This window comes from Phoca vitulina, unplaced genomic scaffold (genome assembly GCF_004348235.1).
Source record: "Phoca vitulina isolate PV1807 unplaced genomic scaffold, GSC_HSeal_1.0 scaffold1, whole genome shotgun sequence".
In the NCBI taxonomy this organism is placed as follows: Eukaryota; Metazoa; Chordata; class Mammalia; order Carnivora; family Phocidae; genus Phoca; species Phoca vitulina.
In genome coordinates this window covers 85,998,430-86,018,979 of record NW_022589704.1, presented here as the reverse complement: position 1 = coordinate 86,018,979, position 20,550 = coordinate 85,998,430, and the positions used below count along the sequence as shown (strand labels likewise).

Sequence of the window (20,550 nt, the reverse complement as noted above, 5' to 3'; positions counted from 1 at the left end):
ACAAAAAACATAATTAAGCTAAATACCTATTTCTGTTTCAGCAATCAGTTCTAAATAAATCTTCCCAACTGCATTTAGTGTACATAAACTATTAGCTGATTTCAGTGTATTGTCTAACTTGTGATGAGTGTTGCACTGTAAATGGTATATGAGGAATTAGAATAACTATAATAGCAAATATAAGTCATAGATGTGAGTGAAAACTCTACTTGTTGAGGTGTGGTAAAGTATAATTCGATAACATCCTCTGATGCTTAGATTTAGATAGTACTTCAGCCATTAGTTCTTCAAATCAGGACTCCCTTTAACCCCATAAAAAAATTAGTCATAGATGATCAAACAGTCTGTCAATATTTTATTAGCATTTTTAAAACATCAATTTTTAGTGAAATAGTCCTAATAGCATATTTCTTTAATGAATATTTGACTTATACAGATAAATGTATCATTACGGTCAAGAAATGTTGAGTGCCTTCTATGTTCCAGACACTTTTCTAGGCACTGGGAATACATTAGTGTACACAACAGACAAAACCCTCAAAGCATGGAGTTACATTCTTTTAAAGGGGAAAATTGTGCCAGGAAGATAAAAGCATTAGTCATGCAATCAATATTACATTAATTTTTAGCTCTTTCTGCAATTATTTATTGAGGATCTACAATATCCTTTGATAGATACTGTGAAACACATAGGAAATTATAGGATATGGCTTCCCTAAAGGTATTTGTATATTCATGTGTAAGACAGATATAACTATAAAACATAAGGAATGGTGAATGCATAGTTTCAAAATGTCTTGCAACTGAAAAGAAACAAAAAATTATAAAAAGTTAAAGGGATTGAGAAAAGCTTTGTGAAAATATTTGAAGCTTAAATGAATTTTGAAGGGTAGGTATGTGAAGAAGGCATCATTCTATGCTTTGATGCTTCAGGAACAGAATGAGCACAAACAGGTCAGGCCTTATATTTTAAATATTTTAGAGAGAAGGAGGGAACCATATGACAGGATCATATGACTCATGGACAAATAGGGTCTAAGAAAGGGGAAAGAATAGTGAGTTGAGGGGAGATTATAACGCACCTCAAATGGAACAGAAGTTTAATTGTCACTCTATAGGCAGCAGGGAACCAATAACTACCTTGGAGGAGTGTGACACATGAATCTGATTTAAAAAACATAAATTTAAGTTTAACTGGCATAATGAAAGAAGCAAAGTTTAAGCCTATTCAAGAGAATATATTTGTGAGAATATAATGTTTGAGAATATATTTTTAAGGCCGTTATCAAATGAATTATCAGTATTATACATTAAGAGTCATATTTATCTGATAAAGTTGTCCTCCCTTATCCATAGAAGACGTTCCAAGAACCCCAGTGGATGCCTGAAATTGTGGGCAGTACTGAACCCTATACATACTATGCTTTTCCCTATGCCTACATAGCTATGATAAAGTCTAGTTTATAAATTAAGCACAGCAAAAGATTAACAACAATAACTGATAATAAAAAAGAACAATTATACTATAATAGAAGTTATGTGAATGCGGTCTCTCTCAAAATATCTTACTACACTGTACTCACCCTTCTTCTTGTGAGGATGGGAGATAATAAAATGCCTGCATGATGAGATGAAGTGAGTAAATGATGTAGGCGCCGTGACATAGCATAAGCTACTACTGACCTTCTGACTATATGTCAGGAGGAGTATCGTCTGCTGCAGGACCATGGTTGACCGCAGATAACTGAAATTCCTGAAAGCTAAACCATGGATAAAGGGGGACTACCACACTTCTATTTTCAGAAAAGATGATTTTGTTTCATGGTTTGGTTTTTGGTGTGGTGTTTGTTTTTTGCTTCTTTGGTTTTGTTTGTTTTCTTCTCATATCTTTCATAGTCAGGCATGCTTTTAGTCACATATCACATGACTGGCTTCATCATATATCCAAAATTTTAATCTGTGAGTTACTGTCACAAAAAAAGCAATGTGCTAGATGTATTTTTCCATCTATATGGGTAAGGATAAAATATGTAAATATGAAAAACTACTATTTTTGTATTATATTAAAAGTAGGGGTGCCTGGGTGCTTCAGTCGGTTAAGCATCTGACTTTGATTTCAGCTCAAGTCATGATCTCAGGGTGGTGAGAATGAGCCCCGCATCATGCACCATGCTGAGCTAGGAGCCTGCTTAAGATCCTCTCTCTCCCTCTCCCTCTAACCCTTCCCCCACTCGTGCACACTCGCTCTCTCTCTCTCTCTCTCTCTCTCAAAATAAATAAATAAAATAAAATAAAAGCATAATTTCATTAATCACTTATTCAAAAAATTGATCTTTGTCAGAAACAAGGCAAAGTTGAAAATCATATTTATAAATGCTTTAAACCAAATTTTTATTTACACATAACAACTATACACATAGTTCTAAGCCTTGGTTTCCTAACCTGTAAATAGTAATGGTAACAGCTCAATTTCAAGTTTTGAGGATCAGATACTCTTTACCTGCATTATCTCTAATCCTCAAAACAGCCTTGTAATTGAGCTGTGATCATCACCATTTTACAGGTAACAAAACAGGCTCAGATTTGTGCCCAAGAACAAAGCCTTTTCCTTCTCAAACCCTATACTCTCTCCTTTCTGTCATGTCAATCATACAAATACTGTGGGCACAGCGATGAAAATAATTACATATAGGAAAGATAAGGAGAATCTGGATGTTTTAAAAAATACTCAAGATTTTATTTTATAGGAAAGAGATTCACCACTGGAAACAAAAATATTCCAAATAATCTCCCACCAATTATTTCCACATTTTGAACCAAGTGTGTGAATTATTTATACGAATAATATGGAACTGTAAAACCAGAATATGCAAGTTGACTTAATGAAAAATGAACTAGCAATACAAAGTACTATCCACTTGGTATTCTTGTTCCTAACTTATTCTTAGCCTCTAGGGGAATTTCATCATATAAAAATTTCACCTTTCAAGACTTTAAGTGGATATATGGTTTCTAGGCTATTACTACAGTTCATTTATGTGAAAAATGCATTAATATTAGAAGCTAGAGAAATATCCGGATATGCTAAATGTTAACTAATATAAAAATACTTTATTTAATTTAAAAATAATAATTTTACTTTTACTCCAGGTTCCCCTTAAAGAAAAGATATAATTACAATAACTTCATAGATAAGGCCAAAAATTCTATATGGATTTCCCTGAAAATTTCTCTCATTGGTTATGTTTTATTTTTTGATTAACCAGTAAGTAGGTAAAATCTGCCTTCACTACCTAGATTATCTTCTGTAATTACCTGCTCTTTAAGCAAAGAACTAAATAAGAAGGCTGTTCATTTTTAAAATGAAGTATAAATGTCATATCATATTTATCTAACACTTCTATTTTCAGAGGCAAGCTCATTTTTTAGACTTTGGCAAAAGTATTTATATGTTAAACTAAAGTGTTTAAAGAACACTGTGAAATTGGAAAACACACTGTCACCATTTTGCAATGTGATAGGCACTATTAGTGATCCATTTGGATCCTATTCTCTATATGTCTCATATAATAAAGAATAAGGTTGGTTTTATTTGATTTGAACTTTGGAAGGTAAGTAAGAGCTGAAAATGATGCTCTTTAAAAGTATAGATAAGTCCTCTGAAAATAATGTCCTGAAGAAAAAAGCAGCCAAGCTTTCCTTCAAAACTTCTTAGGTGTTACGAGAAGAGCATTTGGACTTGCTTAGTCTAAAGATCTGAATTCAGGACTCAATTCTGTAATTTAGCTATGAGAACATGGTTTTCTATTTCTATATGAAAGACACTAGCTATTATCCAATTCACTGTCCCTACCCCATGCCACCAATGCCCACCTTCAATACCTTTTCTTTCAAATTAGAACTCTGTCTTTATTTAGGAAGAAAATACATTCGGTGCAAAAGGATACACTGCAATTGGTCTAAGCAAGTTATGACTAGTACATACCCCCCCTTCCAGAAACTCTCTTCCCAGCCTCTTTCACAGCTAGGAATGAGCATGTGACCTAATTTTGACCAATGAAATGTTAGAAGACTCTTGGAGGGATTCTAGAAAAATTTGCCTTCAGTGATAAATGTCAGAGCCACTCTGAGAAATTCCCTTCTGCTATCCTTTCTTCTTCTTTTCTCCTTTCCTCCAGCAGGTAAAAAGCAGGGAAATGAAAGTCAATACTGAGGATGGAAAGGAAACTGAATAAAAAGAATGTGGTACCATCTCTAGATTGATTTCCTCCAGGTGTCTTGTTTTATGTGTAATTAAATGTCCTATGGCATTGTGAGTAAGATTTTCTGTTTTGTGCAGTTGATCTTTGGCTCCCTTCTCTTTTGAGAAAGTGCCCAATATATTGGTTGTTACTTAATAAATTCTTAGCAATTGTTTAAAAATAAATACTTGCTGGCTGGTAACTAAGCGTGAATATTGGGGAAATAATGCTAGTTTCTATAGATTCAGACTTTGATTTTTTTGTTTTTACATTTTAGTATTCTCCTATAAATTATGCATAGTATCTATTTGTTTACCCTAATATTTCACCACACATACTTAGGTACTTTTCTCAATGTTGTCCTTAAGGTTCAAAACTTTGTGAGAAGGTATCTTATAAAAATTACTTTTAGAAAATAACAGATAGGGTGGACATAAGTACAAAAATTAAAGTCCAATGACCTTCAGGTAAGGAAGCATAAACAATCATGAAGTGGATTAAAAAATGCAATCTGACTCCTTTGAGAATTGGTATAAATTTATGAAGTCCTATATATTTTCTGTACAGGATTTTTATAAATTCTATAGCTTTCAAAGGTGTAAACATAACAGGTCAGTGAAAAAACACTCTATATATGCATAATTATGGATATATGAGATGATAAATATAATTAAGTTTTCCGGCAAGTATTAACAAACAAGTTTTTACAGGAATTTTTTAAAAAGATTTATTTATCTGAGAGACAGAGAGCAGGGGAGGGGCAGAGGGAGGGAGAGAATCTCAAGCAGACTTCCCGCTGAGTGCAGAGCTCTATGCGGGTCTCCATCCCAGGACCCTGAGATCATGTCCTGGGCCGAAATCAAGAGTTGGTCGCTTAACCAACTGGGCCACTCAGGTGCCCCAATAGCAATTTCTAATATGAATAATTATATGTTCAGTTTTTCTTGTGAATTTCCAGACATACATTATTTTCCTACTAAAACTGTCATAATATGGTTCCCCTTTCTCCACATCCTCTCCAACATTTGTTGTGAACCCTCTTACACTGTTGGTGGGAATGCAAACTGGCACAGCCACTTTGAAAACAGTATGGAGGCTCCTCAAAAAGTTAAAAATAGAGCTACCCTATGACCCAACAATTGCACTACTAGGTATTTACCCCAAAGATACAGATGTAGTGAAAAGAAGTGCCATATGCACCTAAAGTTCAAAGCAGCAATGTCTACAATAGCCAAACTGTGGAAGGAGCTGAGATGCCCTTCAACAGATGAATTGATAAAGAAGATGTGGTTTATACATACAATGAAATATTACTCAGCCATCAGAAAGGATGAATACCCACCATTTGCATCGACATGGATGGAACCGGAGGGAATGATGCTAAGTGAAATAAGTCAAGCAGAGAAAGACAATTATCATATGGTTTCACTTATATGTGGAACATAAGGAATAGCATGGAGGACATTAGGAGAAGGAAGGGAAAAATGAAGGTGGGGAAATCAGAGGGGGAGACGAACCATGAGAAACTATGGACTCCGGGAAACAAACTGAGGGTTTGAGAGAGGAGGGGGGTGGGGGGATGAGTTAACCCAGTGATGGGTATTAAGGAAGGCACATATTGCAATGAGCACTGGGTGTTATATGTAAATAATGAATCATGGAACACTACATCAAAAACTAATGAAATACTGTATGGTGACTAACATAATAAAAAAAATTTTTAATAAAAATAAAACTGTCATAATTTTTCTACATTTATTTTGAAAACATATATAAGAAAACACAGTTGTAAACTATCTATACTCTAATAACACTAAAAGCACACAAAAAGCAGAGGCCATTGACATGGACCATGTGTGCTTTTCCATCTATAAATCTGTACTGCATTTTTCTCAACCATCTCCAAATACTCTGTCTTATATTTTCATATTCCATCAGTCATAACTGAGATTTTTTCCTCATCCAAATCAGAACTTCTCTGAATGCCCTCTTCATTTTGTTACTATGTCTACATTTCTTCTGCAGTAACAAAACTCATTATTGGTAATTATAATACAAATATTAGCTTTCCTAGTAGACCATGAGTTCCATGAAAACAAGAGCAATTTTGCTTTCTCTTTCTTTCCCCAGTCCCTAGTCAGCTATTTATTACATTCCTTGAGGGCAGAATCACTTTTATTGACCCCAAAATGTATGAAATAACACCTTATGTAGGCCATTACATAAAATCATCCTTCATCCCACTGCAGTATAACAAATTGGATACAATGAATGGATAGTTAGTGTAGCTCATTCCTTTTTTTTTTTTTTTTTTTGCAAGAAGCTCTTGAAAAAGCCAAGAGAATAAATATAACAGGTAAAACAAAATACAGTGTTGAAAATTTGCCTCTCTCCCCGCTGTCCGTATCACATATTCATTGAATGTGTAAATCACAGAAAAGATAGAAAGGCAAGATAATGGACATAGAAAGGAGCTACTGGGGTGAGCTGAGCAGATATCCAGGAGTGTGTGCTTTGTGATGCATGCTGGCAGCACAGGGATGTTTGGAAAACTAAACCTGTATTTTGGCCAGAAGAAAGACAGAACATGTTTGGAGAGTTCAGCACAAGAAAGGAAAGTTACAGAGCAGGTGCCATTGAAGTAATTAACTTCTACAATAGGAGCAGGAAGAATTTGAAAGTGACTCTTAAGAAGATATGGTGCAGGCATACTGGGTATTTACCCCAAAGATACAAATGTACAGATCCAAAGGGGTACATGCACCCCAATGTTTATAGCAGCAATGTCCACAATAGCCAAACTATGGAAAGAGCCAAGATGTCCATCGACAGATGAATGGATAAAGAAGATGTGGTATATATATACAATGGAATATTATGCAGCCATCAAAAGGAATGAGATCTTGCCATTTGCAACGACGTGGATGGAACTGGAGGGTGTTATGCTGAGCGAGATAAGTCAATCAGAGAAAGACATGTATCATATGACCTCACTGATATGAGGAATTCTTAATCTTAGGAAACAAACAGAGGGTTGCTGGAGTGGGGGGTGGGGTGGGAGGGATGGGGTGGCTGGGTGATAGACCCTGGGGAGGGTATGTGCTATGGTGAGCGCTGTGAATTGTGCAAGACTGTTGAATCACAGACCTGCACCTCTGAAACAAATAATGCAATATATGTTAAGAAAAAAAAAAAGAAGAAGAAGAAGATAGCAGGAGGGGAAGAATGAAGGGGGGGGAATCGGAGGGGGAGATGAACCATGAGAGACGATGGACTCCGAAAAACAAACGGAGGGTTCTAGAGGGGAGGGGGGTGGGAGGATGGGTTAGCCTGGTGATGGGTATTAAAGAAGGCTGCATGGAACACTGGGTGTTATGCACAAACAATGAATCATGGAACACTACATCAAAAACTAATGACGTAATGTATGGTGATTAACATAACAATAAAAAAGAATAAAAAAAAGAAGATATGGTGCAGGCAAAGCAACTATTTTATAATTTTTTTAGAGACATGCAATGATTTAAACTCCTTTTCCATAATTTTTGGCTGTAGGGCTGGTATTTCCTTGATTATGACTTTATGTTTGAACTTGGCTTCAGTGTTCAGTCCGGCTTTATTTGGGCCCCACAAAGATAAACTAAAGTTTAAGGTGGTCACAGAATATGCAAGATTGACATATGAGGGACCACTTAACCATATGCCATTGTAAAATCCATAAATATTAAACTGTACTTACTGTTAGCAAAAAGAATCATCAGTCCAGTAGGCATAGAAAGTAGATTCAAAATATTTCATTCAACATGCTTATTTTAGGCTATAATTTACCAGTTAATATTATATTAGCTATTAGTTTAAAATAAAGTGATAAAAATACACTATAATTTTTTTCAATTTTATTTTGTTATGTTAGTCACCATACATTACATCATTAGTTTTTGATGTAGTGTTCCATGATTCATTGTTTGCGGATAACACCCAGTGATCCAAGCAATACATGCCCTCCTTAATACCCATCACCGGGCTAACCCATCCCCCTCCCTCTTTCCCTCTAAAACCCTCAGTTTGTTTCTCAGACTCCATAGTCTCTCATGGCTCGTCTCCCCCTCCGATTTCCCCCCCTTCATTTTTCCCTTCCTATTATCGTCTTCTTTTTTTTTTTTAACATATAATGTATTATTTGTTCAGAGGTACAGGTCTGTGATTCTTCAGTCTTACACAATTCACAGTGCTCACCATAGCACATACCTCTCCAATGTCCATCACCCACCCACCCCATCCCTCCCACCCCCCACCACTCCAGCGACCCCCAGTTTGTTTCCTGAAATTAAGAGTCTCTTATGGTTTGTCTCCCTCTCTGGTTTCATCTTGTTTAATATTTTCCTCCCTTCCCCTATGATCCTCTGTCTTGTTTCTCAAATTCTTCATATCAATGAGATCATATGATACTTGTCTTTCTCTGATTGACTTATTTTGCTTAGCATAATTCACTCTAGTTGCATCCACGTTGTTGCAAATGGCAAGATTTTGGGGTTTTCTGATGGCTGCATAATATTCCATGTATATATATACCACATCTTCTTTATCCATTCATCTGAGGATGGACATCTTGGCTCTTTCCATAGTTTGGCTATTGTGGACATTGCTGCTATAAACATCAGGGCGCACGTACCCCTTCGGATCCCTACATTTGTATCTTTGGGGTAAATACCCAGTAAAAATACACTGTAATTTAAAGTGAGTAAGTTGCCTTCCCATACTAAGATTTTTGGATTCTGTAAATGAATAGATACTTAAAAACAGGAGAAAATAATTCAGGAAGGAATTTAATAAAGATTTCATTGGATGCCACGTCTCTTCTACCTCATATGCACCTAAATGCTGCTACTGTGCAGTGAATGTCTGTAGCATTTATGTGAATTGACCCTAAAAAATTAGCCGCACTTTAGGTACTATGGTTAGGTAAGCAATGTGTTAATTTCAAACTGTAAAATGTTGACTAAAATGGTAAAAGGGTCTTCTGTTCAGAGAGAACAACAAAAAAATGGATAGAATATGCATATATAAAAAGTCTTTTTTAAAATCAGCAAGTGGACCCTATATTTTAGAACCTACTCGCAATGGGACGTGTATATGTTTTTAGCAAGACGTGAGGCAATGCACAAGAGTATAAGTTACCAAATGTATATTATGCTACAGCGTCCTCTTTAGCACCTCACAGTTAAAAAAAAAAAAATCCCTTAATAAGAACCTGTGATATGCCATTACTGTGGAGTAAATTGATTTCAAGGGAGTAAGTAGTTCAATAGACTCCATAGTTTATAGTTTCCTAATATTCATTAAGTACTTAAAATATCTAGTATAGTTTATACAAACAACCACTAAGCTGCAGCATGTGTATGTGTGTATCCTTTAATTAAAATTTTTGTTTCATTATATTTAAGAACAAAGCAACAACTAAGGTGACCATACAAATGAGTCAGATGTAACCAATGACTTAAACATTCTCTAAGTTCTCATAGGGGTATTACAGGTCTTAGTTAATTACAATCTCCAGGCATTAAACCATACTCCAGTGGCTTTTAGGTTTATTCAGTTTCCAAGTTAACCCCTCCTAAAATCAGAAAATACCTCCTTCAAATTTGTATTTTCTCTTTGAATTGGAAAGGAGCTTAGCTAATGCTAACATTGAGTATTTAATACATGTAATGCTACATCTTAACTTTGTAAATTTGATCATTTTTACAAACAGATTAGAAAATAGATGTTTGTTGCTAAATTGTTGCATGTAGCATCTCTGGATTAGAATCCAACCCCAAGAAACCGGAAGACATTACCATGTCAAGATCACTTGGGATCCAATATGAAATTACTTCGTAGTTCCATTCAATGCCTGGAAAACAGTCCTGTGTATCAGCAATTGTGAAAACCAAGGTGACATTAACTGGAATTCATTGTAGGTGCCAGATCTTAGTCTACTTAACTATCCTTTCTGTGCTAGACTTATTTTTTTTTTTTTGAGACTTTATTTTATTTACTTGAGAGAGAGAGCAAGAGAGCTATAGAGAAAGCAGAGGGAGCAGAAGAAGCAGACTCCCCACTCAGCAGAAAGTTCAATGATGCCTGGGCAATCCCAGGACCCAGGATCATAACCTAAGCGTAAGGCAGATGCTTAACCAATCTGAGCCACCCAGGTGCCCTAGTGTTATTTCTTATAAACCCAAATAAATAACAATTGTATTATACTCACATTCCCTTTTGGAAAAGTTGACAGAACTCTATAGACTTGTTTTACTTAGTTCTAGCCACACCGTCCTGTATGAGAAGGCAGGGACATTATCAACAATATTTTATGCAAAAGATATTGAGAAATTTACCAATTTGATGGAATAGCAATAGATTAATCAAAGAACACAACCTTGTTCTGTATCACACTAGGACTAGATACCAGAGAATGTTTACCCAGAAAATAATCTCACTAAGGAGTTTTAAGTAAGGCACAGGGAAAGTGGAATATCCTGAGACATAATCTGACAAGCAAGGTAAAGCAATCATTTCCATTATTCACATGACCCCAAATAATGTGTACTCTACAAAGGTCCTTTTGTACCAATTCTGATTCCAATGTGATATTAACTATGCCTGTAACCATTTACCATATGTTATAATCCATTTGTTCCAATAAATGAAGCATAAACGTCATATTATGATGGGAGGAAAAGTCCCTGACCACAGAATTCAGTCCCTGATTCCTGGCTATGAAACTAAATATTTGTATTAACTCATTTATTCTTAAAATGCATCAGCTCTATGTTACTATTCCATAGAGCCCTTACAAAGTCACATAAAACAGCAGATGTAAACTCTTTTAGAAAAAAATCTGGCAGAGTGACTATGCAATTATTGACCATTATAATTTCTTATGTGCATGTTCAGACAAACCACTAGATTATCTTAGTCCGCAGTCTGCTGTGATTATCACTACAAAAAATCTGTTTTCCCAAGAATCCTGCTGTATCAATTTTGCCTAGTACAAAGCTGGAACTTCTCATGCTAGCAGTCCTTCTACTCGAATGTAACACTTGGAGAAAAGGGATGATCTCTTATTCATAGTGTCAAACAGGACCTATTTTATAAGAAAGCTTTCAAACATATCTGTTAGAAAAAATAATCAGTGCAAACTTCATTTTAAAGTTCTTCGTTTTCTTTAAAATGATGCGGTTCCATGATGTTTCAGTCGAATGTTTTTGACCCATTTCACACATGAGCAAGGCATTTGAGTTGATTGGTATTTATAAAGAAAGCATCACATTTTATTCTGCAATGTAGCACATGTGCAAAAGGAAAGCAACAGTTTAATTTCATATAATATTTGGATTTGGGGATTAGCAATTAACATTTTAAAGTTAGATTACTGATTTGAAAAATTATTTGGAAAATCATATCTGGTACTTCTCAATTTTAAAGTTGCTAAATGTAGAGCTAAATAGATCTTTACATTTCAAAACTTAAGTAAGCTAGTATGTATTTTGAAGGACATCAAAATGATTTAATGTCAGCATACAGAGAGCTATCTATTGAAAAAATATGCCGCAAAAAGAAAGTACATTTTTAAACCATATAATTACCATTAAATTAAGAAGTTAGTTGTTTGAAGTTGGCTCTGTAAATCTTTATGAAGATTCTATATTACCATTTTGAAGCACTCAAATATGGCATTCAGGATAAAGAAGACATCATGTACAAATGTAAATAATGTAACAACAACAGATTGAGTTTTTGTACTTCTTGTTCTCTTTACAATCTTGTCATGAGGATAAATCACATGGTGTCACTTTTTCTCCTTACAAGTCCCTGAAAATGAAGCATCAAAGTCTAATAATTTTCCCCATCTAAATTCTCTACTTTTTAATGTTCTAGAAGAACAAGGATAAGCGATAAAAAATCTTACTCTCTTGCACGGTCCTCTACCATCAGCAAATCAAGAGTACGTAGATATTCTCCTCCTGCTCATATTCCTCTACCTCACCACATTAACTCTAACCTGACAAAGATAAAGAAGGAAATTTGCTTGGGGTCAGATGTAGAAAGTGTGCTTTCAATAAATATTTTCAGCAGTTTCAAGGACATCATCAAAAGTGCCACATATAGGGGCGCCTGGGTGGCTCAGTCGTTAAGCGTCTGCCTTCGGCTCAGGTCATGATCCCAGGGTCCTGGGATCGAGCCCCGCATCGGGCTCCCTGCTCGGCAGGAAGCCTGCTTCTCCCTCTCCCACTCCGCCGACTTGTGTTCCCTCTCTCGCTGTGTCTCTCTCTGTCAAATGAATAAATAAAATCTTTAAAAAAAAAAAAAGAGTGCCACATACATTTAGGCCTCATTGAATCTTAAATCTTCTTTGATGCTCTGTAATAGAACAATTGCATTTGTAAACATTTAGGAAAATGTTTACAATAGTTCAAAGGGCACTGATGAATTTTAAAGAATATTTGAATTACCAAAACTATTCCATAGTGTTAAGAATTACTTAGAAGTAGATATTACAGGAAACTGGCCCATTTGAGGATTCTTAAAATGTTTCTTTAATTTCTTTTCAGCTTAGAAAACATATTTTACTTTTATCATAAAAACTCTCAAATGTGTATTCATTTTCAGTTTTTAAGACCCTATTGTAACTTTAAATACAGAACAAACAAAACCTGAACTCTACAGTTTAAAAATCTAAGTTGTCTTGAACAGGGACAAAGTTAGTAAAATAAATAAAATTACTCTTTTTGTTATTATCACTCATAGAAGTAGAGCTATAGTAAAGAGATGAATAACACATTGAGAGAAATTATAGAATCAACCTTAAAGTTAAATCAACCTTAATTTACTTGGGACCTCATATTATTCTGAGCAATCTAAATGGACTAAGTCACGGCTAAATGAGAAAACAAAGGAGAAATGCACTCTAAACAGCACTACTGATAACTTTCAAAAGACATGTAATTCCAAAAGTTGGAATTCATTTTTGTTAATTCAAGTAGATCTTCCTTAATTTGAACTCACTTCTCTCCTCTAAACATACTGTTGACTCTTTTTTTTTTTTTAGATTTTATTTATTTATTTAACAGAGGGAGACACAGCGAGAGAGGGAACACAAGCAGGGGGAGTGGAAGAGGGAGAAGCAGGCTTCTCACTGAACAAGGAGCTCGACGCAGGGCTCGATCCCAGGACCCTGGGATCATGACCTGAACTGAAGGCAGATGCTTAATGACTTAACCACCCAGGCGCCCACACAGTGGCTCTTGCCATGACGGATGATTCTTTAATAAATGAACAGGGAATGAGCTCTCATGCAATAACTTAGTGCATTTCTGCTTGGAAACATTATTTATACAGAATAAAAATGCGAATAAAACAAGTTGATATCCAGTACATATATATAGTCACTGCAATCTTCTGTCATACGCCACAATACATAATGATGGAAAACTCATTATTCAACAGTAATGCATGTGCAAAACCAGATTCAACATGGTTTCTTGATTTTATTGAGATATTCTAATCCATATTTTCCTTTGATGGCCATCATCCCAGTGGGCTTTATCTTCAAAGGGTAATTGGCAATAGTAGTTTAGAATATGACTATAAGGCCGTACAGTTCCATAAAGCAATAAACCCATTTTATTCTAAAGCCTATATTTAACATTAGAGGCAGACAGTATGATTATAATAGTAACGTGATTTGGAGGATAAAATATTTTCTGCTTAAATCTCAAACAGAAATTTAATAGTTAATTGATAGTTTAAAGACAGGCAATCTATCATTTCTATATTTCCTTAGCAAGCTTACTTATTTCATGTGTATAAAACATTTTCCATGCTATTTTAAGTATTAACAATCCCAAATCAAACTGACACTCATTGGGATTTTCTGACACTGGATTTCTATTGGTAAACTGCATTTGCCAGACCAAATTCTTCTCTAAGCCTTAGATCTCAAATGGCACCATTGTGCTAATAAGCACCTTTCCTCGATTTTCAAAATAATTAGTTCCCCCAAGTGGTTTACTTCAGATAAAAGAATAATACACTATCCCCACAGAATTTGTTCCGTTTCTAAATGATTTAAAATTCTAAATTTGCCATAGCATTTAAGTTCCAATAGTAAAAGTGCGTCAGTGATTGCAAAGTTTCTATGGCAACAACCTCATTATAACACCACTCCCCGGATAGTAACCTGGATTCTAAGTGTTAGATGTCAATTATGATGGAGCCTGGTGAACTAGAGAACTAATGCAGTCTATACAAAAAAGTTGTTGATTTTAATTTCATAAACAATGCAAATATGTATAATGTTACCATAGTGATTACAACTGAGATTTTCTACATTTGTAAACATTACGACTCCTTGATGAAACCACTGTAATTTTTTAGACTAAATTTAAGGACAGTTGGTTTTATGTTACCTATCTAAAACTGGATCTAACTATGAAAACCGCAAAGGAAGTTTAGGGTCTGTTGTTTAGAAATCATGACTTTGCCTTAAGATATCAGGCAACATAGGCACCCCACTGAAGTGCTTACAGAACACAGATGCTCTGTGAAGTTACCACTGTTTCAGTCAAAAATATATTAGCATTGACATGGCTCTGTCAACAAACATTTGATTCAATGGAGAAAGACAACACCGACATCCAGAGCCCATTTCCAAAGCGAATACCAGCTTTTTAGAAACTAACATCTGCTGAGCCCCAGTGCTCCAGCTGCCACGGAAAGCAAATTTTCCAAAGTAAATCCGCCCCATTCATTTCTTCCAGGAAGTGGGCATTCAGTGATTGAAATCTATTAATGCTTATTTGTGATTCACTTCAATCTATGATTTAGAAAGTTTAATTGACAGAAATAATGAATAACTACAATACATTTTGGAGACTGCATTGCATTTTAAAACAAGTGAAGATAATTGTAAGTGAAAAATGAAAGAAAACTGCATACCTCAGTAAATGAGCCATTAACCTCTCACCTTTTAAACCAGAAAAGAAATCTCGATGGTAATAACCAAGCTTCTTTAATGACTCTACAACATGATTATAAAATTAAACTGATAGTTTGAGATTGATTTTGGTTCTTCGTAAGCTATTTCCAATTTAGCCTTCCCCTTATAAGGACTCACTGTCCCACCACCGACATATTTCTTCTTTATTTTGCTTTGAGGGCAGTGGGACTCAAGGATAAAAGGAGAGAGAAAGGGAGGGAAGGGGGCAGTAATTTCCAGGGGGCACTTGGGAGGCTCAGTGGTTAAGCGGCAGACTTTGGCTTAGATCATGATCTCAGAATCCTGGGATGGAGCCCAGAGCATGGAGGCCAGCAATGGGCTTCCCGCTCAAAGGGGAGTCTGCTTCTCCCTCTCTCTCTCTGCCCCTCCCCCCACTCATGCTCTCTCTTTCTCAAATAGATAAATAAAATCTCTAAAAAAAATTTAAGAAGTAATTTCCAGGATCCTTTTGTAGTTCATAAGTATAATGATTGGGTGTTCATGCCGTTGTGTGACATGCATCTCGTTCAAAACTTGTTATGACCTCATCCCATTACTCATCTGATGTGAACTTGGAAAAAGAAATTTCCATAGGCAAATTTATTTTTAAGTTATTCTTCTCTTAATTGAACTATTACTCCAAAATTGGTTTTTTTGGGGGGGGGCGCATTTGGCTTGTGAACTTGGGAAGGGAAGTGGGGATAGGTGAGTTAATGGGCTCCAGAATTTGTATTTAAAGAAATAAAGGATCAATGTAGTCTAATTCATTCTCAAACAGTGGTGCCTGCTCTGTGATGTGGACCAGAGACAGGCTAGACCTGCTCGGCAGTATAGGTTGGCGCTGGACCCTCTCAATTGTCACTTCAAATTCATTCACTAAGGAACATAAGTCATCCTTTGGGAGAAGTCTAGGTAACATCCAAGTTACATAGATGATCTGCATGATTTAGATTGAAATTGGCTACATTCGTATTTCATAAAATTGAAATACAGGACATGTTGGTGTGTCTCTCTGCATGTTATACACATTTTGATCTGAAGCATGTTAGATATAGTCTACGTGTCTTACACACTCAATATAGATCAGTGTGTGTGTGTGTAAATAGATAGATGATAGATGGACAGATAGATAGATAGAGACAGATGAAATAGAATTGTGGATGATTTTTTCAGTCCTAAAAAATCCAAATGAAGCTATCCTTTAAGGCAGACATAGATAGCTTGCTTAATGTTCTATTGGTGCTATTAAGAAAACTATTTTTAAATATTTCTCTTACAGTTACCTTTAGATACAACCTACAACTTAAAATCTGTTTCAAAATTTGAAAGTCAAGGGGCGCCTGGGTGGCTCCGTCATTAAGCGTCTGCCTTCGGCTCAGGTCATGATCCCGGGGTCCTGGGATGGAGCCCCGCATCGGGCTCCCTGCTCAGCAGGAAGCCTGCTTCTCCCTCTCCCACTCCCCCTGCCTGTGTTCCTGCTCTCGCTATCTCTGTCTCTGTCAAATAAATAAATAAAATCTTTAAAAAAAAAATTTGAAAGTCAAAACCAAAATAGCAAGTCAAATTTATCACTTCATTCACATATCTGACCTCTATAAGGCTTCTGATTATGTAAAAAAAAAATCAAATTTACACTTTAGAAATCAAGATTTGAAAGCATTGAGTTTAAAAGAAAATGCTGTAGGCTTTTAAGGCAATTCCAAAATAAGAACTCCCAAAATGTTTTGAGTGCATAAGCCATTATTAGAACAAGTTTTTAGCCTCCCATGGGGTTCTAGCTAGTATATAATAGAGAAAAACACATGTTTCTTTTACTTTTGAGATGTTTGTTAAAAAACAAAAGTCTGATCATGCTCTACTGTCATGACATGATATTTTATTAAATATTAATATAGTTTCAGCAGAAAGCTACATTATGATGTTATAGTTAAAAAAATGAAGGCCTTGGAGATTAAAAGATTTGAGTTCTAGACTTTATGGAACTTTGACACTTACTGTTTGTTGAACTTTCTGTGAATCTAAATTTCCTTCAGTATGAAATAAGAGCTGATATTTTTACACGAATGTTGTTTAGAATGATTTAAAGTATGTGGAAATGTGTTTGAAAGCCTACAGCAGTGTCTCAAGAGCCATGTGTATGCTAAGACACGGCATTGTGAACCATTTTGCACCCCAATCTCTTCCAGTTTCCCCCAATTGTCTAAAAATGGCATCAGAAGGAAAACATGAATGGTACTCCAGGATACTTCATTCTCATTAAACTCGTGAAGTCACTTAACAAGATCTGGTAACCATGCCTATGGAGCCAAAAATCAGGATGAGGTTCCTATCACCTTCTAGGTAGAAAGAATGCTACTGCGGATATAAATATTTTGAAAGCATCCAAAATTAATCATACTGATTGCATACTTATAGTTACTTAAAGAAAATGCTGGTTTATAAATTGCCTGCTGATAATAAAATTTAAAAAGCAAATCTTTTTTAATGAAACTCATGCCACAAAATTGAACCATGAAAGACAGAGAAAATAGAGTAAGATATTTTACATAGAAAAGAAGACCCCCTAAATTTATTTGATGTATTTTTAATTAGGTATAATGGAAAACCTGATAATTATACCAAAATAAAAAATATTAGCAAACACTGAAATAGGCATGTTTTAAAAGATAAAACTCTTACATTTGAAATTTAATTAACGTGGAAATAAAAAAGAACTAAGAATAATTTGGTAGCTAATCACTATTGTAATCACTCCTTGAATTTCAGGGCTTATGTCTCCTAGGTGTAAGTGTGTAAATATCATTTTTTCTTTCTCAGTTGTGGGGAAAGGATACATATTTATTCACTGGTATGAAGTAGATCCTGTACTGTGGGGAGTTAGAGTCTTCCTCCAAAATCTCACAGACTTAAAGATCTGTAGAGAGTTCAGGGTTAATTAACGTATTCGTTACTTTAAACACCATATATTTTAATATTTGAATGACTTTACTAACAAATTATTCAAGTTGTAATTTTTAAGTCTTAATTTTCACGTAGAAGAAAATAATTATGTAAATTATGCACATTAATTATGTAAATTAATTGGGGGGAATTACTTTCATAAAATTGTTTTGTTGTTATGTATAGCTTTAGTCCCTGGAAACCCAGAAGATCACGCTGTTAAATTAATGTATACACAAATGTATAAACTGTTCCTTAAATAAAAGACATTACTATTTATCTTTCTTTCCTATTAGTGATAAACCTAGTATCATTATAGTCTTTCTTATAGTGATAGTTTCATTAATAAAGAAACCCAGCTCTGTGTTCTTTGTGTTCTTTATGTTCTTTGATACATAAAAAAAATGCACTTTGAGTTTAAAGTGATTATTTGGTTTTGGCAGCCACCTAGGAAGCTAACTAAAGTCATTTGCAGTGTACAAATTTTCCAGTTAAAAAAAATAATAAAGGAAGAAGCCTTAGCCAAACAATTAATGAAGTTACAGGCAAATTTTTTGTCTTTCACAAATGCCATTTAACATTCTAATCTTGCAAGAGATGGCCCAATGATTTTTTATAAATACGTATACACTGAATAGCACAATATTTTAAGCTGGAATATGTCACAAACTCTAATGAACACAATATGCCAAATAAATGACATCTCTGACCTCATGCTATTGGCTGATTCTTATATACCTGCTATATATAAGGAAAAGCCAAATTAAATATTGTGCCAATCCAGGATTCATTAGCAGGATCTATCAGCTGTGTAAAAGCTTCCTCCCAAGTATCTGATCAGTACTCTGATGCATACTTGTTGAGCTTCATTTACAAGATTGTCAGAAAACTAAATGTATTTTCACAGCACCTTCCAAATCTTTAATCAAATAATGTCTAATGAAGCCAAAAGGCTATTTCTCAATTCTTCTCCACTTCCTCTTTCTCCCAGTAGGATATTTACAAAGATAGCAAAGAAGATGACACACACCTTAGTGGTAAGAGGAGGGATAGCTATAATCCACATACTACCAAATGAAAAGTTCAAGTGCCATTCTTCACTTCAAGGGGGACTTGAAGGAGGGCTTTGTTTTATTACAGGGTCTACTAATGCCGGCTCTAAATCCCCATCATTGCACAGGAGAGTTTATAAAATCCCTCTTCCATTTGTGAAAAGGAAACTTTCACAATACTGATGCACAAGATGACATTTATTGACATTAAAAGCCTCATCAGTTATTTCTCAGCAGTCTTTATTCCTTTTGCAGAGGGGTTTATTGTAATGTTTGGCATGAAGGAAACTGGCACTCTTTGATTTAGCGAAGTCTGGTCTGACACCAGTACTCCAAGGAGTTTCTTTAAAGCTACCCATTTTCCAAATATTAGATTGAGTACTGTGGGTGGCTATAAGGGTCAGAGATGAGTTTGATTCAACACAGGGTCATAAAGGTTTTTAAAGATATTCTGCTTTACACTTAAATCATTAGGGCTGCATTTGCCCTCAAGCCCATGTTAGGCAGCAATACATTCAAAATCTGTCTCTTCTCAGCTCACCCGGGCTTCTTGGGTCTCATCTCAGGAAACAGTGGCTACATACCTTCTCAATCATTTTCTCAGCCTTATATTCAACCAGTCTTTTTTTTTTTTTTCTTTTAAGATTTTATCCATTTATTTGACAGAGAGAGAGAAAGAGAGAGCACAAGCAGGGGAGTGGCAGATTGAGAGAGAGAAGCAGGCTCCCGGCCTGAGCAGGGAGCCTGACCAGAGCTGAAGGCAGACGCTTAACAGCGCCCCGTATTCAACCAGTCTTTAAACAAGCAAGCAATGAACAATTCATGCCTTCATTACTTAAACATCTGGAGAACTCCATAGAGTTAGTGCCTACGCCTATGAGACGCTCTCAAATTGGGCTTTTTCAAGACCAGTTGGGGAAATAACTAGTTTTATTTACTTATCTGTCTTAAACTTCCTACCACTTCCAGATGTTACACGTCAGTGATAGAAATAAAAATGTATTCCCTACCCTCAGGGAGCCCAAAAGATATTAACAGTGGATAACAATAGCAACAGTTCCTGGCAAGTGCTTTGAGGGAAATCATAGGCTGATTTGCAAAGATGGGAAAGGGCACCAAGCCCACCTGACTAGAGATGAGCCCAGAGCAGAGAGCAAACTCCAGGTCATCTCTATCTCCTGTGCTTTGGCAAGAAGGTCACATGTTATTCTAAAGGCAAAACTTTATTCTAAAAAAAGACCACCCATTGAGGAGGTTTAGACAGAAGATCTGTGTGGGTTATTTCAAAGGTCATTCT

General features: G+C 35.5%; 1 protein-coding gene and 1 non-coding gene across 7 annotated transcripts in view; one reads left to right on the top strand and one right to left on the bottom strand.

The window, feature by feature from the left end:
- The window catches only part of LRP1B (LDL receptor related protein 1B), a 1,853,519-nt gene that overhangs the window by 1,807,634 nt on the left and 25,335 nt on the right, over positions 1 to 20,550 (bottom strand). The window lies entirely within an intron of this gene.
- Positions 15,725 to 15,828, top strand: LOC116638264. Its single transcript, XR_004300682.1, has one exon. It is a non-coding gene; the product is annotated as a small nucleolar RNA U13 (small nucleolar RNA).